This window comes from Pongo pygmaeus, chromosome 1 (assembly GCF_028885625.2).
Source record: "Pongo pygmaeus isolate AG05252 chromosome 1, NHGRI_mPonPyg2-v2.0_pri, whole genome shotgun sequence".
Lineage (NCBI taxonomy): Eukaryota > Metazoa > Chordata > Mammalia > Primates > Hominidae > Pongo > Pongo pygmaeus.
The window spans coordinates 148,550,871-148,577,667 of record NC_072373.2 but is presented as its reverse complement, the minus strand read 5'-3'; the positions used below and the strand labels follow the sequence as shown (position 1 = coordinate 148,577,667).

General features: G+C 35.7%; 1 long non-coding RNA gene across 1 annotated transcript in view; it reads left to right on the top strand.

Annotated features, from left to right (window-relative positions):
• The window catches only part of LOC134738458 (uncharacterized), an 81,802-nt gene that overhangs the window by 34,168 nt on the left and 20,837 nt on the right, over positions 1–26,797 (top strand). Inside the window, exon 2 of the long non-coding RNA XR_010124181.1 lies at positions 18,629–18,733. This is a non-coding gene — a long non-coding RNA (uncharacterized LOC134738458). The remainder of the gene's footprint in view (positions 1–18,628; positions 18,734–26,797) is intronic.

Below are 26,797 nucleotides of genomic sequence, written 5' to 3'. Positions count from 1 at the left end.
AGTTAAAATATAGATTAGTTAAAATTGTTTGAGGCTCTTCCGTAGCTGAGAAAGGTGATTTGATTAAAAACACCAGTAATTTTGTTCCATATGTAAACTGACAAGTATGTCTATAAATCCACACCACCCACCCATATTTTCATTTAAAGGAAAACTAGGAAACAATTACACCCAGATTGTGTATGTTTAATGTACTAAATTATTATCAAATGAAGATTGAGACATTAACCTTTTTTCTAATGCAAACTTTTATGTGTAAATTTAAAATGTTCTTATAAATGTAAGTAAATTTTATTTGTTTCTACTTAGCCTAAAATAAGAAATTGTATAGCCTCAGCTGGAAAATATCAATTACACAGTCTTTATTTCTTTGCAACTACTTCCCAGTAGATTTTTCTATTATTTAAAATTCTAGCAAATTTAATTTTTATTTTTTATAAACTGTAAGATTCTTGCAATTTTTTAAAAAAATTGATACCAACATTCAGTAACTATTAGGAAATATTTTTTGTATTTACTACCTGTCTAGTATTTAGAGAATTGCTTTCCCTATTTTGGATTAATGATTGTTTAATTTCTAAATCCAAGGGATTAATACATAAAACCTTAAATATTAAAGAAAAATTAATTATGTTCATTATTATTTCTATAATATTTCATACAAACCCATAATCTTGACAAGCATTTCATTCATTTATTCATTCGCCCATTCAACAATATGTCTGTGTTTCTTTATTACCAAAGCTTGACTTTTTTGACTTTGATTTGTGAAAGCTTATTGCTAGGTGGATGCCATATTGTGCCTGGTGCTGTGATACATTGTATTTAACTGTCAATATCTATAAACATTTCTCAATATGACCTGTGAATGTTAGACTGTTTACAGTATTTCCTGCAATTATCTCTTCAGAAATGTGACAGAGTAAATGGGCTCGTGTCACCCATAGGATTTGAGAAACGTCTAGTGAAAATCATTGTAACTTGGCTTCAATTTGTAAGGCATTACACATCAGTTATTACCATGCACTTAGATTGTTTTTGTGTCTTGTAAAATATTTTAGGATGGTTTTTGTTGCTCTTCCTTGACATCCTTCTGGTGTCTGTGTCACTATTATTTCCATTTTTAATGGAGTTCTTTCATTACTTAAGGGATAGGCCAACATTTGGGGTTAATTACCAACCTCCTTTGTTAGAAAGCATTACCTAAAAGAGGAAGAAAGAGACGAGATAAAGAAAACTGAAGTTCAAAGAATGGGGAATAAACAATGGACTTGTTTTATTTGTCTTATTAATACGGCCTGTGTGATGTAGATGGCATTATTTTATATGTACTTTGGTGAGTTACAAGGTAGACAGAAATATAACAGAATTTTACAGCTAAAAACTCACTCTTTTTTTGTTTTTCAGTGAGGAAAGAAAGATCTAAAAGGAAAATAAAGTTCAAGTCTCCTAACTCTCATGCAAACATTTCCTCTATTTCTCATATTAAATCTCCATCCTGCCTACAAGAAGCATAACATCTCAAAACAGGAACATCATATGTAAATATAAGTACTGAATTTCCTCTCCCTGTACAAACATGTATGTGCATAAGCAAAAATTTCAATTACACCCAAAGACACATAGTTGTAATAGTTAACACTTTCTAAGTGCCTGCTAGGTACTAAATGTTTTGTTTTGTCTTCATCAACTCATTAATAAAACACACACGCAACCCTATATGGTAGTTTAGTGTAGGTAGATTCTTTTACAGATGAGGAAATAGAGAACTGAAGAGATTAAATAATTTCCTCCTTATCTTAGAGGTAGTAAATGGCAAATCCAGACACAGCCCAGATGTTTCTAACCCCAAAACAATGATCCCAGCCACTATGCCTATATTCATAGTTACTGATGTCAAATCCTTTTTCAAAATTAAGTGTGGATGGTGGGAAGTGCATTGTGTACATAGAGGGTAGATGAAAGGAATTCTGTTAAAGTCAATGTATTAGTGACACATAGCTGTGTAACAAATTACCCCCAGAACTTAACAGCTTAAGGGAACAAACATATTATCTGTGGGTTAGGATTGGGCACAGCTGAACTGGGTTCTCTAAGTCAGGCCTGTCATGAGGCTGCTATCCAGGTGACCACCAGGGTTGTAGTTATCTCAAGGTTAGACTGGAGGAGGATCCACTCCCCAGCTTATTCACATAGATGTTGACAAGATTCAGTTCCTTGTAGGCTGTTGGACTAATGGTCTCATTTTCTCATTATCCATTGGCCGGAGCCTCCCTCAGTGCCTTGCCACATGCGCCTCTCCTTAGGGAAAACCAGAGAATGGCATTAGATTCCATCAGGATGAGCAAGGAAGAGAGCAAGTGAGGGTGGACAAGACAGAAGCCAGAGTCTTTTTACAGTCATATCTCAGAAGTGACATCTCGTCTCTTGCCATATTCTGTTCATTAGAAAAATGCAAGTTACTAGGTCCAGCCCATGCTGAAGGGGAGGGAATTATACATGCATACCAAGAGGAGGAGATTCACTGGGAGCCACCTGAGAAGCTGCCCACCACAGTCAAGAAAGTGTTCTCAGAGGATGTTGAGGACTATGTTCAGTTGACTCTAGTCTATATGTCTGGCTGCAGAAAATTTCCTGAATGAATGTCTTTTGGTAGCCTCCATCCTAATTCAGGCAGAGCCTAACATTAGCCAGAATGAACATGCCAACCTCCAGCACTGCCTGAGAGAAGCTGTAATTCCGATCAGGAGTCATCTAGGGCAAAATTAATTTCTTTCAGAATTAAATTTTCATTTCAAATATCAAAAAAGTCAGTGGATATAAATAACTATTTTTATGTAATATAGTGGCAAGAAGATGGGTTCTGAAATCTTCTGACTGCATTTACAGATACATCTCAAAGACAACAGCTGTTTGAACACAGGTAACTGAGGCTCTTAACCTATCACAGCCTCGGTTTCCTGACTGTGATTCAGGGACATAGTGCTACTATGAAGTTTAAATAAGATGATGTATATGACAGGATTTTGTTAGCTAGAAAGTGCAACATATAAATACAAACTTTGTCCTCTCCTTAGCTACAGAACAGGATAGAATGTTAAGAACAGCACTTAGCATGCTATTTCACTATCTTATTAGAGCAGTAAATATCTTTGGAATATGCATGATGAATGAACTGTGTTGTTAACAGTATTCAAAGCACCATGAGTATCCACATTTGTTGTTGATTTACTAAAGAGAAAAAAAAGGATTTCCAGGCAGTTTTGTTTCAAAGAGGCACTTGTGTTTTGGAACTGCTTGCCTTGACCACGCTGCAGAGGTTTTGAGGCAATGCACAAGCTTTCTGCCGCGTTGAAAACTTCTGGCAGCATGTGCTTCCCTCAGCCATTTTCCTTCATTTCATGCTGCCCCTAGTGAAAATGTTCCTGTTGTGTGTGTGTCTTTGACTTGAGAGAAAACATTTTCTCATATCATGTAAGAACTACATGGAGTGTAGGCCCCTGATGGACCGGAAAAGCACATTAGCCTTTCTTCTTTAGTGGCCCAGATTGAAATCTCATCTGATGTTTTCCCATTAGAAATGAGATGGCGAGATATTTTCTGGGAAGTGATTTAGGTACACTAAAACAATCTATAAGGATCTATTGATTAGAAGTAGACGACTCAAACTTGATTTGTGTGCAGTGAAGTACCTTGGAAGGTGATGTGATTGACAGGCTGTGTGGAATAGATTTGGGACTGGAATAGTTAAGATATTGCAGCTTTGCAGAGGGGTACAGAAGCAGAGGAGCAATTTGTGGAGAACTATAAATGGAGGAAGAAAATATAGAATTTAGACTACAGAAAGCACATATTCTATTTTTAGTAATATATCTATAAATTCAAACAAACAAAACAAGGAGTTTTCATACAGAGTTATAAGAAGAAGGAAATTCCAGGGTGTTCTATAAACTTTGAAAATATTCCTGTTCCTGCAAACATGTGTTGGTTGCCATTAGGTTGTTCCTGATTAGTTTTTGTCCACCACATAGTTTTAAAATAACTTAACAGCAGATAATAATGGTATTACCCCTCTAACTAGAATCGAACAAATAAACAAAACCTGTATCCAAATGGCCTGTTCATAATCTTATAGTAGTACATCATAGTTGAGACCGGAAAATAATAAAGTGATGATTTATACTTGAATAATACGGTTAAAATGTAAATTAACATAATAAGTCAAACTCTAGCCAACTCTGAAAATGCAGGAGTCTATTGAAAATTTCGCATTCATTATATTCTGACTTCCTCCCCACTTTGCATGGAACTCTATTCCACAAATTTGCTTGGAACTGAAATCATCATGTAGGCAATATTTAAGATAATATGATATTAGGTATCTCCCAGGTGCATTTTGCCTGGGACAAATCTTCCCTCTGCTCCAGGCAAATATGAATATGCCTTACAGGAAAGCCTAAGAAAGAGAGAACAGGAAAAGGGTGACTTCTTTGAGCCTAGCTGGTGACTCTATTAAGCTAAATGTTATCCTTAAAATATTTTACTTATTTTATATAAATAGGAAAGTATGATCTGATAGCATTTCATTTATTCTGAAAATATTTCTTGATATTTCAGTTTGAAGAAATTTCATAATTAATCATGGTGTTAAGGCAATAAAGACATTCAATTATATTAAAAATCATAAATTTGAAACAAATAAATTTAAATTAAATCTCATCTGAGCAACTCAACTTTTCACAAACTAGCTAAATAAATCTCGTAGTATCTGTATATGCAAATTACTTCAGGGGCAGAAATTCTCTAGTATACTTAACTTACAGCATTTAAAAATAACATAACGATTGATCTTTATAGACATTATTAACAATGTGGGGATCAGAGTGGCATGAGCTAACAGCCAAGATAATTGCTGTGGAATCAGATGTTCTTTTTGAAGTTGTAGTCATAAATTATCTAGTCCTGTACTGTTCAACACAGTAGTCACTATCAACATATGCCTATTTAAATGAATTAAAATAAGCAAAATTTAAAATTCAATACTTCAGTCACACTAGCCACATTTCAAGTGTTCAGTAGTCACATACAGCTGATGGCTACAGCATTGGACAACACAGGTATAAAACATTTCCATCATCACAGAAAGTTATATTGTACAGCATTGAATTCTCCCCCCCATTTGTGTGTCCCTATGTCTGATCTATATCATGGATAGAATAAGGAAAATATGTAGGGCACTCAGTACTTATCTGAAATGCTGAAAATAAGATAGAACTTATCTTCTTCTTCAAAAGTTAATGAACACAAAACACTTCATGGCCCAAGATGTTCTGTTAAGCCATGAAAGTTACAACAAAATTAGGGGTGGAAATACTGAGAATTATATATTAGGTTCAATGAAGCACTGAAATATACTTATCAAGTCCCCATTTGTCCGCTGTGTTTGGAATGAAGTAAGTGGAAAAGAGCATAAAAATGTTAAAATGCTTTTTACACAAAACAAACAATATTATGAAAGAAAGTTCTTAATGTGTGTAAAGATTAAAATATTGTTGAAACAAACTAGCTGATAGAGTAGAATGGGCTTCACTCTATTGGGAAAAAGATATTTTTCCCTCTATGATTCCAATAGTTTATTCCTGCAAGACTTAAACTGAATGTGTTTAAATGTTCAAGGTCATAAATAACAAGTTAAGTCATAGTATTTCTTTGTATCTGAGAATTTACATGTATTGCATTACTGTAATGCATTTTTTTAAGTCTGCTTGCCTGGTTTTTTCTAATTTTTTCTGTTGGTTGTACGTTGAAATTCAATGGCTTCGAAAAAAAATCTAGAATTCTGAAACCTCAAAATTAAACATTAATATGATGGCTAAAATAGAAGGCAGATTTTTTCTTTAAAAAATTATATAGTGGTGTTTTCCACTGTTAAAAAAAAGAAAACTGAAGGAATGGCTTTTCTTCCATGCAATGTATTTCTAGAAAGAGGGATCATTGTCTCTGAACTTTCTTGACCTTAGCCTGTTCTCTTTTGCTAAAGTCATTAAAATGATTAGAACCTCAAGGAGGGTTACAGTGTTATATTCTTTTTCTCTTTTTAAGTTACTCTGAGCTGAATCAACCAGGTTTAAACCCTGCACACATCCTATTAATCCCATCTAGCTCTTCTGTCTGCCTGGATGAGTTTCTTCAACAGATTCTCTGAATATGCGTTAAAAAACATAAATCACTGGATTAAACTTGTAGAGAATGATGAAAGCTGAATTCGTGTATATACATGTGGCAGGACAAATGTACCCTTTTATTATTTAACCTGAATGAAAGCAATAAATTTGAAACAGGTTTAACTGTTGATATTGGTAATCTGCAACAGATTTTGTAAGTGTTTTTGAATGAACGTTGGTTTTCTTCAATAATCCCTTGGATTAAAGAAGGGTTAGATAACTCAAACAATCTGCAAAGAATCATATTATTTTGCTATTTATCTTTTATTTTTACCAAAAAAATGATATGTATGGTTTAGGCTTTAGCAAATTAAACCAAAAACTGAATTATTCAATTCATTTTTTAAAATTTGTGGCTAGGATTACTCAAGAACATTTTTACCTACGTTCTTGGATAGCAGACTGTTCTTCATCCTCTACTGTTAATACATAGTGTTATGTAGCAATAATATAGATCTTATTTTTAGGTAGACTGACAATAGCTTCTTAATTACTTGCTTTGCTGATCTATCACATCCACTTTAGGTCTTCCAAATTTTATAAATTTTAAAATGTAGAATAAAAATTCTTTAAATTTCCTCTGTATAGCCACTTAGTTCCCTACCTCACCCCCTGCCCACATTCAAATAAAAGGTTTGAAAGAATTATTAGGTGGGTACTGGGATTCAGTTCTAATAATAATTAAAAGTGAATAATTGTTTGTTTATTTAGCAATTACTAGATGGTAGAAAGTCTCTTCATCCATTATCTCATTGAATTCCTCACAAAAACATTGTGAGACAGAGACAATTTTTTCCCCATTTTTGCACAAGACAATTAAGTTACGTAATAAATTAATATACCCAAGGTCACATATCTAGCAAGTGGTAGATCCAGGGTTCAAACACACCCACACCCATACTAGTTATTTATTCCAGCATAACAAATTATTCTAAAAAGTAATGGCTTAAAACAGTAAACTTTTATTACCATAGATTCTGAGTCAGGAATTAAGGAATGGCTTAGTTGGTTGGTTCTGGCTCAAGGTCTCTTAGGAGATTGTTTTCAAGATGTCAGCATGTAGGCCAGGTGCAGTGGCTCACTCCTATAATCTTAGCACTTTGGGAGACTGAGGCAAGAGGATTACTTGAGGCCAGGAGTTCGAGACCAGCCTAGTCAACCTAATGAGACTCAGTCTCTACAAAAAAGAAAAAAAACTTAGCCAGGCATGGTGGTGCACATCTGTAGTCCCAACTACTGGGGAGGCAGAGGTGAGAGGATTGCTTAAGTCTGTGAGTTCAAGGCTGCAGTGAGCTATGATTGTGCCACTGCACTCCAGCCCTGATGACAGAGCCAGACCTTGTCTCTAAAAGCAAATTTAATTTAAAATTAAAAATTAAACCAAAAAAGATGTCAGTAGAAATGTCAGCCATCTAAAGGTTTGTCTGGGGCTTGAAGGTATGCTTCTTAGATGCCTCACTCACATGAGTATTGGCAGGGTGCCTAAGTTTCTCCCTGGCTATTGGCAGAAAACTCAGTTTCTTGCTCCATGGACCCTTCCAAAGAGCTGCTTGAGTGTCCTCTCAACGCATCGTAACCAATTCTTTCAAAGCAAAACAGAAGTCACAACATCATACTCCCTCAGAAGTCACTCCAAAATTTCTGCAATGTCCTATTGGTTACACAAATCAGCCCTATTCTCTGTAGGGTGACACTACACAAGGAAGTGAGTATCAAGGAACAGGGATCACTTGGACCATCTTGGAACCTGGCTATGTTCCCAGCACTCAATATATTATTAGAAAAGTTAGACAGTCTTGGTTTTTTTGTCTGTACTTACTGAATGAAGAAACTGCACTGAAAAGCTATATCCAACTGTAATTGCTACTCATTCATATTTTTAACATGGAGGGTATTATGTTTGTTTATTTGTTTGTTTGTTTTTGACATGGAGTCTCACTCTGTCGCCCAGGCTGTAGTGGTGCACTGGCACGATCTCTGCTCACTGCAACCACTGCCTCCCAGGTTCAAGCAATTCTTGTGCCTCAGCCTCCCAAATAGCTGGGGCTACAGGTGTGTGCCACCACACCAGGCTAATTTTTGTATTTTTAGTAGAGACAGGGTTTCACTATGTTGGCCAGGTTGATCTCAAGCTCCTGACCTCAGGTGATCTTCCCGCTTCGGCCTCCCAAAGTAATGAGATTACAGACGTGAGCCACTGTGCTTGTCCTGGATATTATTTTATTGGATAAAATTCCTAGAATAATACTTACCTCATATTCAAATATAGAAACAAAATCATATCCAAAGAGAGATCTTTAATTTTTTTCAGTTATCAATCATTTTGCTCTCACTCAAATTACCATTTTGCTCTAGTACAGATTACCAAGCACTGTGTAGGCAAGACATTCACACATTACTTCTGTAAAGGTCCAGATAGTAAATATTTCAGCTGCACACCAGAGAATCCCTGTTGCAACTACCTAACTCTGCTGTTGGAATATCAAAGCAGTCATAAACAATATTAAGTGAATAGGCATGACTGTATTCCAATAAAACTTTATTTAAAAAAATATATGGTAGGCCAGGTTGGGTGCGGCGGCCCATGTCTGTAATCCCAGCACTTTGGGAGGCCGAGGCGGGCAGATCATCTGAGGTCAGGAGTTGGAGACCAGCCTGGCCAACGTGGTGAAACCCTGTCTCTACCATAGATACAAAAATGAGCTGGGCATGATGGCAGGCACATGTAATCCCGCTAATCAGGAGGCTGAGGCGTGAGAATTGCTTGCATGAGATAGGCAGAGGTTGCAATGAGCCAAGATCATGCCACTGCATGTAGCCTGGGTGACAGAGCGAGACTCTGGCAAAAAAAAAATATATATATATACACATACACATATATATATTATATATATACACATACACATATATATTATATATATGTATATATGTATATATATGTGTATGTGTATATGTGTGTGTTTGTGTGTGTGTGTGTGTATATATATATATATATATATATGGCAGGCCAGATTCAGTAGTTGGGTGGACTTTTGAACAACTACCTTGATTTCAGGTAACTAAAATGACTTTAAATTTTATGTGACAGAATGATGTTAAGTTGTTTGTCCTGGCCCATAAAATATTGTACAATTTTAGGAAAGCTGACAGCACCATCAATATAGAAAAGATGAGCCTCTGTAAAAACAGAGCATAATAGATAAGACAAAAAATTTTACACATCAAATCATCACTCTAAAAATATTAAGTCATTCTAGAAAATAAACGGAATTAAGGGTGGATACAATTTTGATAATCCTTAATTCTGTCTGTATTATGAATACTTCACATTTTTAGCTGACCTTGAATTCTCTAGACCTTATATATTGTGTCCAACACAGAATAGGCACTTGATACATATTTGTTGAATGTATTTCCACATGCTCCACACCCCCCAGCCTTTGCTGCCTTTTCTTGTCTCATCAACAAGCTTTTCAGGGCACCTTGAAGTTCACTGTCAGTTTTGCTTTTAAGAAGTCTTCCAACAAAAAGTAAATAGCAGGTAAGAAATAGTTATTGGAAGATAATTGAAGATATAAAGACTTAAAAACAAATTGAAAAATTATAGAATAGAATGAACATTGACTTCAAATAGACTGGCTAACAGGAGCAATGAAGCATCAGACAATAGAGTAATTGGTGAGGAATTTATTGGCCTCTGACAAAGCTATTAAGTTCCATTTAGTCATTCTCACTTTTACTGCAGTTATTTTTACTTTGAGGCCAAGCATTATATTTTTTAACCCACATTTTAATGTGGTTATATCTATAGCTTAAAACCTTTTATTATATCTACTACAGTGTTCATTCACTCATCCAAACAAATATTTATTCATTTATTTCTTGAGCACCTACAATGTGCCAAGCACTAGGTAAGTTCTCAAAGATACAATGGAAAACAAAACATGGATCCTGCCCTTAAGGTGCTTGGAGGCTTATGGGGGATACAGAAAAGTAAACAGGCATGGTAAAAATGCACAGTGTCATAAGGTACAAAGCTCATATCCAAGTATATTAACTTCACATTAAACAGAAGTATTAAACTTTCATATTACAGGTCCCAAAGACAACACCTACTGTGCATTTCAGCTATTTCCACTTTTCAAAACAAAAGTAAAAACAACAAAATCATAAACACCATTACTGGAACATACTGCTTTATAACTGTATTACAGAAAATGCAAATTACTGAAGTGGTTTAAGGAGAAAAAAGTTTACTGGCCAAATTATTTTGCAAAATGCTGGGTTCAACAAAATTAAACAGATTTCTTTTTTCACTGTAGAACTTTTCAGCACTTATAATATGGTAATAAGCATTGTGACTCACTCAGAGGGCAAATATGATTTGCAGTGTTTTGAAATGTATTTGATAAGGGTATGCTTTTTAAAGAAAGTGTCACTTAATATCTAGTAGGGCATGAATGTTTATTGGAACATAGTTTGACAAATACTACCAAATATAGTTTGAGAAATATTACCAACAACAATTTCACACGTTTTAATCAAATCATATTCATTATAATCTAGGAGGGCTAACTCTTTAAGTGAAATATTAAATAAATCCTTTTGTTATGCAACAGAGTATTTTTGCAAAGCTCTCTAATTTCATATCTTTCAAATTCAGAATTTAGTTGATTTGTTCTTTTTTAAAGAAGCATTTCCCTGGGATCCTATTAAAGGCTATCAGGTTTTGCTAATCCTTGGCTAATTATGTGACAGCATTCAGGAGAGTCCAGATAGGAAGCAGAGGAATCTGTGATCTCAGCTTGCAGAGGACAGCCAAAAGACGAGTAGATGAAGCAAACTGATGTCCCCAGGTTAGGCACCTTCTTTTTTTCCCCGTTCCTCTAACTTTTTTCCTCTTCTTGTTTCTTTATAACTTATTTTTCCCTTTCCCACTCTGTTTGTTTGCTTCCTCTCCTTTTTACTTACTTCCTTCTCAATGACATAGGTCTGTCTATGATCACCAAAGATTTAAATTTAACCCTTCTAATAGCCATCCCAGCAATAATATTGCAATAGTATTTTATAATTCATGTGTGGGAATGAAAATAGTGAAGTAGGCAGCTCATTCATAGCAATGGAAGGGATAAAGAAGCTGTCCCCTGTTGGCACAAACTGACTTCTGATTTCCCAGTTTCCTCTCTACTGGCTCTACTGGTACTGGCTCCATCTGGTACAAAGTGGTTTTGAAAGATAAGACCACACCATGTTAGTGCATGTGTGTGGAGGAGAACTTTGAAGATAGGATTTGACTTGTGCAATATTTGCCTCCAAATCAGGCACCTCATATTTGAATCTTTATATTTGAGCTTCTCTTATTATAAGGTGATCTATCAAGTCTTATTTTATATGATTAAATACTGGTTGGAGAAGACACATAGTCTCAAAGACTCAGACAACAATAGTTTTTCAATTGTTAGAGAAGTCTCTAATTGAATTGATAAAAATAGGAGACAAAGAAAGTTAATACAGACAGTAGCTACCCCTGGGGCGTCTGCTTCATAATTGCAAGTGTTAGAAAATGTTGTAAACACGACTTTATTCAGATTAGTTGGAAAAGCATTATAGTAAGTTATTACAAAGTTGATATCAAACAGACACCTACAAAATGAATTTAAGTTACAAGTACTTTCAAAAGAAGCCTAAGGGAATTCCTATAGGCTTAAGCAGGAAAACTATCTAACATGCAGTGAATACTTATAGAAGTGGGTGGTGGGGGAGGGGGAGGATGAAAATGAAAGTGGTTTAAGCTGCAGAAGGAGGAAAAATCAGAGATTGGTGACTGACCAAAGGAAGCACCTGCTTTCCGGAAATTAAAATCATGTATTAGGCAGCTCTGACTTAATTGCCAAATGGGGTGAAGCCCAGCCTGTAGTGTAAAAGGTTCCCAAATTATAATTGGGCATCATGGATTAAAATTCAATACCTGAAAATTTCCTTAGAAATGAATGGGCAACTGGGACAGACTGCAGAGCCCAGTACAATATGCTTCCCGCAGCTGACACTGGCAGGTCACTTTATTTGGCACCAAATAAAGTTCCCAAGTGGTCTTTAAGGGCATTCAGCTGCTGAGTGCTTATTTCATTCATCTCTTATTGTGCTGCCAGTAGCAGATCCAAAGAAGTAGCATGAATCAGCTCTGTGGATAAAATTTTCTCAGGCTGCGTGGTGGAGATGCAACTGGACTCATTTCACTGCTTTAGTGGGACCTTCACTAGCAGCAGTACCCTGAATAGTAACAGCTTTCACACAATGTCATTCAACAGGAAATTTGAGGGAAAGCAGGACAAAATTGAACTTTAGGAAACTTCCAAAATAAATGCCATTTAGCGAGGAAAACAAAAATCTTAATGAGAAACATTATATACTTTTGTCATTACCAGATACCTTAGAATATTGTGAAATAAAGCTCATAGCTCCCCTCTGTGTGTACTTCCAGCTGAAAAGTAGAGGCTAGTGCCTAAATTTCCTACATTAAACATAAAACTATGGCATTATGCTTACCTCTCTTTAGTTGCTTCTGTTTAAAGTAGCTAGAGGATTAAAAGTCAATCCATACAATACCTTTAGTTTTATATGGACTAATTTCAAAACACATACTCAATGGCAAAGTGTGTTTTCTTGTTTCTGTCTAGTAAAATTTTCTGATTATAAAATAATATTTCATGTCTTCCCCCATGCCGGTTTTAAAACTGCAGGAGCTATAGTAATTCTACTGAGGTCATGAACTTGTCTGATGAAGTACAGATGAATGTAAAATATTCTTCTAAGCTTAATAGGTCTTATTAATGTGTAGTTCCAGTACACATTTTTTAATTTAAATTCATGGAAAGGTTAAAAAGCAGTAGTTTTTATTATTGTTTTGCCTTTGGTTTAGGACAAATTTTGCACATACCCACAAGAGAAACAGTCTGCTAATCACTTCATATAAATCACTGTTAGCAGCAGTATCTAATAGTGCTACTATCACTGAATAGTTAAGAGTCTTACATTTCCATTAGAATTAGGAGCAAGGGCTAATTATTTTTAGTTAAAGTTGAATTTAATCTAAACGGGAAGCATATTTTGGCATTTAGTCTGGAAACCCAGGACTGTTATAAAATGCCTGCTTGTAAATTCAGAGAATAGAAAAATACATACAGATTTTTTTTGTTTCCTGGTTTTGGGAGAAGTTGGTATAGTTACAGTGAGATCATTAATGTAAATATAGGAATATAATATAATTAATATAAGATGTTCTGTTCTCATGTTTATGGCCAAATTTTGCAGTATAAAATGAATTAATTTACCCAAATAAATATGCACTAGTATCTGAATGCTTCTCTAAATTGAATTTCTTTTAACTTTTTAGTATGGAAAATTCCAAATTTATACTAAACACAATAGCATAATAAAACCCCATGTACCCACTACTTAACATCACTGATTAGCAACACATTATCCATTTTGTTTCATCTATATCTCAACTCCTTTCCTCTTCAGAATTCTATTCTTCAACAGATGAAATAGTATGGGATTTAAAAACTGATGGAACTTATTTTATAAAATCTCTATCTCAGGATTAAGCATTTTATTTAAGAGGTTTTTGCTTTTCAGTTTACCCAGGAAAAGACGGGTGCACCCTACACACAACATGAAGTGGTGGATGAGGTGGGTATTTAGTAAACTCATACCTCAAACGCCAAAAATTCAATGATCTGGATTTTTGTTTTCTATCAGTTTTCTAGGTAATTAAAATGTTGCTCTTTTTCACCAGTGGAATTTTTAGTCTTCCACTTCTACCACTCCTCTAAACCTCTCAGCTTTTCTGCTTTCTTTTTTCTTTCTCTCTTTATTTATTTTTGCTTCCCTCTAAATCATAAATAATAATAGCTCCCACATCATAGCTTTTTAGATTTTAATGACAGCCTCCAAGGACAGGTGCCAGTTAAATGAAACATATAATTAAAACTTGTGCTATTCTAAAATTGGGTTACTTGGCAATACTCAAATCAGAGGCTACCCCCATTCAGAAGACGTGCATGTAGTATTTATCTGGGTTACCGGGTGTGCAGCAGATTCAATCAAGGCCAGTCTTTGCTAGGTGCCAAAAATGTGGTGGAATGTTTAGTTCGGCGCACCCACATTTCAGGTGTCTCTCCATGGCACCAGAGTAAGTGTTCTGCAGCTTGCAACATTGGCAACCAGTGTTCTTCTTCTTAACTAAAAAATTTCAGTAAAGCAATATGTTTACCAAGCAATTAATTTAGGCATTTGCGCATATATATGTATGTATATGTGTATGAATTATCATACTTATTGCGTAAGTTTTATGAGTTTTTTATAAAGTTTATGATAAGTTTTTCTTTAACTTCCAGTACTTTCTCACTAAGAAATAGAAAGACATGATCTGAGTCTCAGTCCTAGTCTGGGACATAGACATCATGTTGTTGGATCCCATGTTTGTCCTTTCAAGCATGGTTATCATTTTTCTATAAGCAATATCTTGAAGTAGCCTTGCTTGCAGAAGCTCCTGAGAATACTTCCACGTTTACTCAAGAGCAAGCTTTCTGACTCTATTACTGTCCCTTTTAATTCTACTCTGGTAACTCTTCAACCTTTCATTGATTTTCCTCTCTTTGGACTTGTCATTTGTGCCCTGCACCACACTGCTGACTGGGAGAGAGGCACTATCTCTGCTGAGTTGGAAAAGTCATGATGTTTTCATCAGCAGCATGCGACTCTTGATATCCTGTGTGAATTTAGGCTGGGCTCTAGTTCTCTTGGCCGCACTCACCATTGAGATGCAGTCCCTGCTTTCATTCCCTTCTACTCTTGTACTCCTTGAGTCCTTCTACCTTACATCTTAATTCTGTATGTTTCACATGGTTTTCCCACAAAGGTCTTCTCTGTGTGTGCATTGTCTCTCAGACAATATGACATTGCTGGTGAGTTTTCTCTAATGTCTCGCTAGGCTCCTTGGTGATACACTGACTGGCGAGCATACCAACCAGACTCAGCTCTGTTTTGTAGCTGTGCCTTGGAGTCACAGTGATGCCTCTGGCTTGTCCTAACTCTTAAGCCTCTGCCTCTGCAAACCAGCAGTCAGACAGGACAGTTTCCTTTCCCAAACCAAGTGTCACTCACAAGATTATTGTTAGGAAATTAGCCCCTTCTCTATGCTCATGTACCCAGTTTCCCATTTCAAATATTTCCCATAGTTTCAACGCACTAGGCAAAAAATTCAAGTTGATACTGTTTAACCAGGCACACCTTTATTTTCAAATTATTTAAATATTCAATCTTCCCTGCCTCACTGTGTGTGTGGGTTTCACTCTAACAAATGTGCTATACAAAAATTTGGATGTATGTTTAATTTGATTTTCTTCTGAATAAATCTGAATTTTTTAAAAATCAGTAAGAAAAGGTGCAAACCATTAGGAAAGCATTTAAAGGAAATTAATTGCTTATCAAGTTTTCATTCTCTCTTCAAACCACATTGAACCACTTGTTTTACATGAATTCCAAAGGCTGGCACTAGCTTTCATTTCAAGAAATAAATGACACAGGGTATTATATTTTAAGCACCATTAAAACCTTGAAATTGCACAGTGACTTAGAAAACAACAAGTTAGTTAGCTTGGATAGCTTTGTAATAGTTATACAATGGGGAAATTCATTGTTAAATGATCCTCCCACTCTTATCTCACATGTAATGCTTGTCAGAAAGAGGAAGGAAAAATGAGACTGGTATCCAGGTACACAGGTATAGGAATATCAGAGAGAATGTACCAAATATTCCTAGGGAATCTGTTGTTCATTGATCCATGACTAGTGATTGGAAACTATTTTTGCCTGGACAGACAAATATAGTTTATCGCTGTGGTCCTAATTCCTAGCTTCTATAATCCACTACTAAAGTTGTTCTTATCTATATTTTAATGTTTTTGAACAGAGGGTGGTTGTAATATTGTTAATGAAACAATTTTAATATAAATGATTTAGGAATTATATTAAGTGGCATTTGAATCTGATGCTTCCACTGCCTAATTTATCTCCTTTTTAACCTTTTCTTTTACATCTTCATTAGAACATCTATTAAGGTAATGAAACCTAGCTACCAGATTAAAAAGCAGAATACTCCAAGTTCTAAAATAATAAGAATGATAGTATTAAAAAAATTTTTTTGAGCAAAATTTCAAACCAGTGAAAACAACACACAACAAACCCACCTGTTTTTATGATGCAACTCAAACAGCATCTGAGTCTATAAAGAGGCAATAATTGGTTAACTAACCAAAGTGATACAGTTCATTATTTTTCTATTGCACATTTACGTAGTTCCCCCCAAAGCACAAGCATAATTTGGTTTTTTAAAAAAATATGATTTACATATGGCACTTGAAGAGAGATATTTTAGAAAATCATATAAAGTGTTCCTCCTTGTAAAAGCAATGTCCTTTCCTTCTTGTTAATGCCAAGGATGCTTTTCCCCAAACACTCATTCCCTGCTCAGAACAGTGTAGCCACTAATGAGGAAAACACAGCTAGTAACCTCAGTTGAATGTATTCCTTTGTTTACCTACGAGGAGTTTATTCTGCAATGGGAAGAATCTCTTACTATCAGTGAGTCTGAAAGTGCTCAAATTCCACCAAGGGGAAATTTACAAAGCTTTGTGTACCCATGGTTTAAGCTAAAGCAATGCAAAAGGAACTCTATCATCTCAAAGAGCATCAACCACGCTGCTTCCATTGTCTCCATGCATATAATACATTCCATCTTATTTACATGGGTTCCGTTTCCAGTTACAAGATCACTGCTTGGCAATACTAGGAGATGTGCATCTAAAATGACAAACTGATCCTGGCACTTGCTACTTATTACAGGTGTATTATGTGTTTTCAGCCTATCGGGGATTTCTAGAATAGTTCCAGTTACTGGCAATCAGACCTTGAAAACTACTCCATGCCCAATAATAATGAGCATCTTCAAATGGATTTTTTAAAGACAGCATTAATTCGGAATATAAATTAAGGAAATATATTTGATGGTGAAAAAGTGCAAACCTACCGACACATTTTGGTTTCATGTATAAAATATAAACAGCATATGAATTCTCCCTTGTGTCTTCAGAGGCATCTGCAGCTTTTTTTCCTTCTGAAGAGTGTTCAAATATGCTATTTTAAGCATAATAACCCATAAATAAAATACAGTGCTTGCCAAAATTATTTTTTTACCGATATATAGGGCCTTTAGACACTGTTCTGAACTCTGATTTTCTCCTGAGATGCAATTTCAGAGCTTTAAAAAAAAGTCTTTAAAAGACTTCCTATGAAATATGCACAGCTTTTTTTTTACATTTGTGTTTCTATATGGCCAAATTGCTCTGTTGTTATAAATACTGTATGTAAAATTACCAGATTGCCTGGCATTCCATTTTTACAGGGGATACTGCATCGTTAAGCATGGAAAGAATATAATATAACTATTCAAACTGCTTAAAATATTTTGTAACCATAAATTATTATCCAAAAATATTTTTCAAGTAGATAAAAAGAGTTGTCAATTCTACATAGTGAATGCCTCATAAGGGGCTCGTTTGTGGTTGAAAACTGAATAAAAGCAGTAAATTAAGACCAGACTTAACCATAGAGAAGCCGTAATCCACTGCAGATTTCCTTGGTGAATGAAGTATTGTGATGTGGATTTATCCTCCTTGCTTGTACAGTTAACCAGTCACATCTGTGACCAAAGTGCTGTCTGTGCTCACAGACAAGGTAGGTTCACTAACCCCAAGGAGGTAAGCCCATGCTGATTTACATTGTATTGATAAGTACAAAATAAACACAACTGTGTCTCGGGGGCTGCCTGTGAAAGGGCAGATAGTATATTGACGCTGAACTGGTGTTAAGAGAAAACAGGGGTATTGAAAAATGAGTGGGCACTTGAGAAACTGCCAGTGATGCTGGGTACCCAGTTTTTGAACAGGCGTGATGCTAGAGGGGGCCTTGATGAAGCCAAGGGGAATGTGGGTATGAAAGAAGGTCAGGAGTGCTGAGAGCTGACTGAAATATGGTCTATGTTAAAGAAGTATCACTCACTATAAATATTCAATGTCAAGAATTTAAATGGCTTACAGACATAGAAGCCCTTGATGATTATGTTATCCAGCATTGTTGATTTCCTTCTGTTGTTTGTCAGCAGCCACCACAATGAATGAATAAGACTCTGGAAGTCTTGACAATGAGTCGGTTTACTTTTAAGTCTGTGCATTTTTCTTTGTGATTACATGCCAATATAATACCTGATTTGCCTTTTTCGAAATTAAACTAAAGGGAGCCAAGTATGTCATATATCTGTTATTATCTTCCTTTTCTTTTAGAGCCCAATGTTTCCAAAGGACATTAATTTTGATTTCTCCAATGAAGGCTTGTGGCTGTCCTTATGCTTTACAAAACATTACCAAATCAGAGCCGAAAAGAAAACTGTGAGTGAACATTCCTTCCAAACAATTGTTTTTCATTATTTAAGAAAAATTTTCTCAGATTTTTCTGTAATTCATTACAATATGCTCCTTTTGTAAAAGATGTGGGGAAAAGAGAGAACACACAAGTGAAAAATGCCTTTTTATTCTGTAGAGGGTTGATATTTAAATATTTTATGAGTCACTCCAACACCTTTCTAAAACAGTATTTTACAAATAAGGTCAGCTTTGCAAGAAAAAAAGTTTATTCTTGAACATAAGCAGGTATTTGTACATTAATGTTATAGTAAAATGTATGTAAAGTAAAAACTACTAGCTTGTTATAGTGTTTTCATCCTTCAAATCAAAAACTTTTCCTTGGAATTTTTCAAGATTGGAATATCAGTTTCTTTAAGCGGGAAAATATTTAAGCTAATGAAATCTTTATCAGATTCAGCAGCTCCACTAAAGAGTAAACTAGGTTATCTACCCAAGAAAAGGTCATTGGGACTTAAAGTAATGTGGATATCTTTACTAATGTAAAAAGATCCCAGAAAGCATTAGCTCTTCTAAATATGTGTTAGATTTGATTTGATTCCTAAAGAATAACTTTATAATTACCATCTCCACTTAATCAAGGATAACCACGACTTGATTATACTCATTTCATCTTTATAAATGTGTGTGTTTCTGAGGAAAGCACAATCTTAAAATCTCTAACATTACATGATATATATTTCATCAATACTTCTGGAGTTTCAAAGTGTTTCCTTCTGGTTAGTGGAAAGGGGTACTGTGCTAGTTGCATGTAGGTTTAAACCAAATTGCCTACAAATATTGCATAAGTGCCTGAACTTTCAAGACAAAGCTTTTCCAATCAAGTACGGTATTAAACCTCCCACCACCACACACGCACGCACACACACACACACACACACACCCCTGCCTCATAAGTTAAGGGGAAACAGGACAGGCATGGTGGCTCACACCTATAACCCTAGCACTTTGGGAGGCCAAGGTGGGCAGATCACCTGAGATCAGGGGTTTGAGACCAGCCTGGCCAACATGGTGAAACCCTGTCTCTACTAAAAATACAAAATTAGCCAGGCGTGGTGGCGCACACCTGTAATCCCAGCTACTGGGGAGGCTAAAACAGGAGAATCATTTGAACCCAGGAGGTGGAGCTTGCGGTGAGCTGAGACCACACCACTACACTCCAGGCTGGGAGACAGAGGAGACTCTGTCTCAAAAAAAAATTTTTTTTTAGTTAAAAATAAGTTAAGGGGAGAAAACTTCAGTAGAAACTTGTCATTAGCAGTAAATTATTCTTTGGTGTTTTTGGAGTTAATATTTTCTAAAATAGTTGCAGATTGATCAAAATAACTATTTTTATACTTTTGCATGGCTTCTGTGTATTGCAATAATTTAATAATAAGTAATAAGACTCCCCCTTAAAAGAAAAAGTGCTCGTTAGTGATTGTAATTCCATGTTGTGTGGCACGTTCCTTACATGTTGTGAAAAGGTTATGGATTCACTCACTGTAGCATCAAAAGTGTAAAGGTGAGAGGTGAGATTCTTTGTTGCAAGTGCTGAGAAATAATCATTTAAAGGTCAGTTGCACTCAAAAAAAAAAAGAAACATCTGTTTAATAAGTAACTCATTTTGGGATATGCTGCAATTTTAAAGGTTACAGAATAGACCAGTTTGCCAATGATGTCAGCAAGTACTATTAAAGTCATTGGTCCTATTAAAACAATCCTTCGTAAAATTCAGATTGCATGCCTTCTCACATACCCCACCACACATCAAAAAAGTGCCTAAACTATTTATAGTGTGCTTTCAAAGACACATTGCCTTGTGCACTTTACCTTAAGTACTCAGCCCCTCTTAAAAGCAACAATGGAGTGTTAGATGGGAAAATACCTTGGCAACCACACAGACACCCCCAACACACAACACACAACCCACTGTCTCCTACATCTGATTCATCCTATTTTGCTTCATTCTTTCAGTTTTATTAATGTATAAGAACATTCCCATGTGTCATGGGTTAAAGGATTTCTCACTGGATATTCTGTTATACCGTACACCAACAACTATCTTACTAGAAACTCCTATATAAAAGAAAAAACTATTGATTCAGCCATGTAAAGGACAAACTATAAATTTATATCCTTTCCTATTCCAAGACCAACTTCCTTCCCCTACTATTCTCTAAAAAAACCAAAGAGAATTCGGTTTGGCAATAAATTGGAATATTAACTTGATACGTAGAAGTAACAATATTTGTACTAAAAATCTTTTAGTACCTGAAAGGTTATTTTGTTCAAGGTCTGAATAAAGGTGGTAGTTCATTTAATATAACTTTTATACTATTAAAAAAATTTTGCCTTTAGGGAACTGATGTACAATGAATAAAAGTTGTTTGTTGTTTCTATTTTTTCTTTGTGAAGCAGTATTTTAAACTGGCTATAATTTTCCCTAGAAGGTTCACTCTTTGAGATGAGTATATGAATAAAATAACTTGAAGAAAAACCTCTATAGAAAGCAATCCCTTCCAAACACTTGACTGCTTAAGATTTACATTTCCTTTTTTTACTCTTCACGTTGGTTGCAAAGCTTCTCCCTATTTAAGATATTTTGTTGGTGGTAAATAGTGAGTTCTCAGATTTTTATAATGAATTGATTTTTTACATATGTTGTGTCCGAATTTTAATTACAGTTTGAAAACAATACGTTTTCAAGCACACTTCTAAGGTTTGCTATTTAGATTAAAGGAACTAGAAAGCTTATAACTCTTACCCTATTGTAAAGTAAGAATTACCTCTGTCTGTAAGACATTTGCAATTAGAAGAAATTATGATACTCTTATTTCAAGCAACTTAGCTAAGAATCAAGTTATTCTCTTAACTTGACTTGCTTTTCATTTGAAAGAGGGCAAAATCTATTTCCTGGGTAATTTTGCAGAGCAAAGATATTAATACGTTGGGGTTTAATTGTATCCTGTGTTTAAATACACTGTGGGTGAAACCCCAGACCTCTGCTTAATTGCTGTGAGAAAATAGCCTGATTTCTCTGAGATTAGGCACACGCTTATGTATACTTTGACCTAAGAGTGCCTCCTTCAGAATTAATCTTCTAAGGTAGAGGGATTTGCTTTTATATGTGCAGCAGGGCCATTCGTGACAAACAGGGCCTAATAAACTAACTTCACCCCCTAGACCTCCCTTTTGCTGTCAACGTTTTTCTTCATCTATTCACCTCACACATCTCTTGTCCAGTGGCTTATTAGCAAATAACCCTCACTGGGCAGGGGGAGTAATTTTAATGGTATTTTTAAATTAGAGGACTTGGAACTTAAATGGGATACTTCAAAAATAAAACTATCTTTAAAACTTTCATTTTTACTAATGAAACATAAAGTACTCTAAAATAACTCCATTTAAGTAAATACCATAGCCCTTTGAAAAGACAAACAATTCGTATTTACTTAAAATTTGGTCTGCAGCTGTATTTTGTTGGATTTGTCTAATGTATGAAAGCACTTTTTCTTTCCCATCAGCTACATCCGAATTGTTTTTGTAAGATGTAACAGAATGTTCTGGTTTTAAAATATTTATATTAATCAAAGTTAGGGCTGTTTATATTTTTTGGCAATCGCGCTTTTCTTTAAAAGTGATGCACTCCTATTTAACTAAACAAAAGTGTTGAAATGGCCTGTCATATAAACTTCAACATAGCACAGTTGGTAATACAAATTCTGGAGACGGAAATAAAGGGGACGTAGTTTCTAGCTTCAGGTTAAACATGGATTAATAAAAAGAGCAACAGTGATAACTTCTAAGATTTTCCTGAGGAAATGTCATTCATTGCTGCTTATAAACTCTAGAGTTACCTGGTGGAAAGGTTTGTGTTCAAGTTTCTTGCTCTATTTTCTTGGGGCATTAGGAAGTAAATCCTAAGTGCGAGCTGAAAAATGACAAGCCACTAAAGCTGGAGGCTTAACACAACAATCAATTAATTTTAAAATTCCTTTATATTTTATACATATCCAAATGCTTTTAGTAATGATAAAAATACTTACATGTTACTTACCTGCAATCAACTGTATTTGTGGGCAGAAATAGCTAAAAGGAAAGAGCTGTTTTTAGAAGTCAAGCCTCCCACTATTGTTATTGCTACAAGCTTTTGTTGGTGAATCTTAAACTGTATGATCTATCTAGACTCACATAAGGAAAGTGGAGTTTTTATTAAAGACATTTTAAACTTCAAGCCAACCTTAGTTAAATTCATATATAGTTATATGTAATTATTTCATAGCATGGACACTCCTAAATATTCTGGAAGTTTAATAAGACATGGCTTTAGGTTGATTGGTCTATTTGGGGTTTTTGTTCTTGTTGTCATATTCATTCTGTAGTTCAAACTGCATTGATTCACTTCTGTGGAAAATAATCCTAAACAGGAAGGGCAGGGACAGAAGACTTAGTCCCTAATATGGAAGTTATAAGTATTTGTTCTTTCAGAGTATGGTAAGGACATATCAAACAAACAGGAAGTATTATTATGCATTGCAGGCAAAGGGGTTAAAGGTCTCCTGTTCGAACTTTTGGCCCTTCTAGAATCCCTGATCCTTCATTATTTTGTTTAACTTGATGTAAGTCTTGACCAGTAGCTGACTTTGAGAAAACATTTCCTGACATCATTTCCAGAGGTGATGTGGGATTATTGTGCTTGCCTTCTCATTTTGGGTTGAGGATGAAAAGTCCAACAGTGGTTCCTGGTTAATACTTCAAGCACGGTCTTTTAATTAACAGGTCAGTTTAATTCATTCCTTTGGCTTTTAGCATTACAACTTCATTTTCACACTTTGGTTAAAATAATCAATGCACACAACACACACACACATTCACATACACACAAACAGATTTAAGGGGGCAAAAATGTGCTATAGCAGAACAAAAAATAAGTGGACTCTTTTTAATTACCTCATTCATAATATAAAGTGGTGGAGGATGAGCAAAAAGGTCAGGATATAATAAATATAAAATTTAAATCTCTAATTTACCTTTTTTATATCAGCTAAAGCCAATGAAAATAAACATGTATTCTATTATATTACACCATTACAGATTATTATTAATGTCTCGTTTCCAATTTTAGGCAATTTTGGTATAATCCAAATCTATATACTAGCCAGGGTAGGGGGTTTTGCTTGAGGTAATTGACATTATATAGTCCAAAGCACAGGAAGAAGTAAAACATATCTGTAATCTTCAACCATTTCCAAACAGAAGGGGATAATCGGGCCAATTCTTCTATTGTGCATCCTCCCTCTTCATGCAGAGATTCCTTTGAAGTCAGAGGGAGATGAAGGAGCTGAGGCTGAGAATGTGGCTGGAGGAAAAAAAAAATGAATATTATCAGGCCAGAGTCTCACAACCATGTTTTATGCCACATTAACCATTGGGTTTGCTATAATGCTGGGCCTTTTTATTATCGTTTTTACCTTCTAGTTTAATCAAGGATCACTAATACAACTTTTAATAATATACTGGGGTTAAAAAAATATGTTTATTTGAACTCCCTTAGATGAGATTCACAACCCAGCCCCTCAAAAATGTAAAGAAATAATTTTATTTAGAAAAAGCTAAAAATGTAAAAAGCATCACTTTCTGCTTACATGTAAGTCTAGATGAAGCAGAAAAACTGACCAATTAAATTGGCATTCAGAGTGAGTACAGCACAGAGAGGAAGTTATGAAGGAGGTGGGGATTTATTTACTTGTCAAGCAATTTTCTCTCACTTTCTCCTTACTTCCTACCACCTTCAAGGAGAGAGAAAATGTTAGCTTGCATTTATGTCACCAAGCTAAAAGTTTATTTCTTAACCCTCCTTTGTTACAAATCACAGGGAGCATGAATGTATTTGAGTGCATAGAGGGAAAGTTATTTAATTCAAGCAAGGATGGACTAAGGCTGTGGAGAGTCATTAGACTTAGGTGAACAGACAGCTGTCCAGAGACTCTTCAGTTTCAAAATCGCCAACAAGAGGAAAATGACTGAAGACAGGAGCAAGGACAGAACCAATCAACTTGTCAGGCTGCGAAGCTATCTAAGAACAAGACAAGCTCTTCCTTCAATTAATATACATTATTTAAGAACAATGCTAAGCCATATGAGAGATAGTAGATGTACAAAGACAAAACACATGATTCTTAGAACATTCAAAGTTGTGTGGAGGTGAAAAACATGTTAATAAACAATAGCAAAGAATATGACAAGTGTCATAATACAGGTGTGTACTTAGTGCTATGAGAAGACAAAGAAGGGAGTTATTAATACTTCTTTGAGTTTGGAAAGAGGTATTGGATTGGTGAATAATAGCTTTACAAAAAAGTTAATAAATTAAGCTGCATCTTAAAGTATAAGTAGGTATTCATCAAGCAGAAAAGGAAGAAGTGGCCATTCCAGGCAGAAGAAATAATGTAGATTCAAACCAAAGCATGTCTTATTCAGGGAAGAAGAAGTTGTTGACTATGACTATAGCATATGGTATACAGGCTGTGTGGTAGGAGGAAGAGTCTATCATAATTCAGCTCCAAATTGCAGCCCAATAAACAAAGCCTTGTATGTTATGCTAAAGAGTGGGGACTTCATCCAGGAAGCAGTGGAAAGTCACCAAAATGTTTAAGCAGGGGAGTAACATGATAAGAATCGTGTTTTAAAAAATAGCTGGCATCAGTATAGAGGAAGGCTTGGAGAATGACAAAAATAGCATCATTTTTATGAGTTATAGAGAGGTTGAGAATTGAAAATGTGAGCCTTTGCTATGATAATAAATTAAGGAGGGATTTTAGGTTTAGGAGGTATAATTAAAAACAAAACAAAACTGGCAACCTCAATACATACAACCTTTCATGTGCATACTATCAGGTTTGGGTCGGAGTGATATGGGTAGAAAAAATATGTTTCCAGTATAGTTAATAGTAGAAGATGGGTGCTTAAGTCAGAATCCCTGGAAGCCGGGCCTGAGATTAAAGTTGTTCTGAAAATGATTTACAAAGGGAGTGCTCTTGGGAGGAGGGAAACAAGAGGAGCAGAATAGGCAGAAGCAGGGAAGAAGGTAGCTAAGAAGGATGAAAACTGGCCTTAGCTGAGCCTGCTCCTTTGGGGAGCTCTGGAGCGTATATTGTACCACAGAGTTAGCTCCTCTTATCCCCAGGGAGGATAATTCTCAGGTAAGTTAGCTTGGTTCAGCTGAGGGCTAATCTTTGGGAAGGAGAGGGCTATGAGCTGTTAGCAGCCAAAAACACTTACAGCCGCTGGAGAACAAGAAGGATGCCAACAACAGCCACCGCAGGCCGCCCCTTGCACTGCTCAGAACCACTTGCTTCTGACATTTAGTTTACTCCATTCAGGCACAACAGTTTCAGGATTCTGGTTAGTCACATGTCCTGTGCTCCTGTATAAGATAAAGATGAGTAAAACAGCTTCCACTGCTGCAGTGTGTCCCAAGCCCATAAAATAATCATCATCTACCCCTTCATCACTCTTCCAGGTGTTCCTCCTTATGGGCGAGTACTTCTGCAGGTCTAGATGGATTGCCTGAAGGCATAAGCCACATTCTCATAACTTAGGAGTCTAAGCACCTGATTACCAGGCCCTAATCTGGTTATGGTTGCTGTACTTGCCTGTTACAGTTAAACAAGGCATGGCAATACCAAGATGCGGCTCAACAGATCACTTGAGTGACAAACACATTGCTCCCTGTCTCTAACATGTAGCAGCATTTCTGCCTCCTCATGATAATCAGGTCATTTATCCTGCCAATACAGTAACTTTTTGTGCCAGCTGGTCTATTGGCATAAGGAGCTCAAAGTAATCTGGCAATAGCCATAGCTTTAAGTTTACTGAGACTTTTCCTAGATCCCCTAGGTGGAAGTTTCCCTCCTGTGGGACTTAGGACCTCTAGACTCACAAAACCTGAAGTTGCAGGAATGGGTCCCTGAGAGTGATGGTTGAATGGAGTTCTTATTTTTACTCTTTGATTCCTGTAATCATGTATTCTAATCATTGAGGACAGAG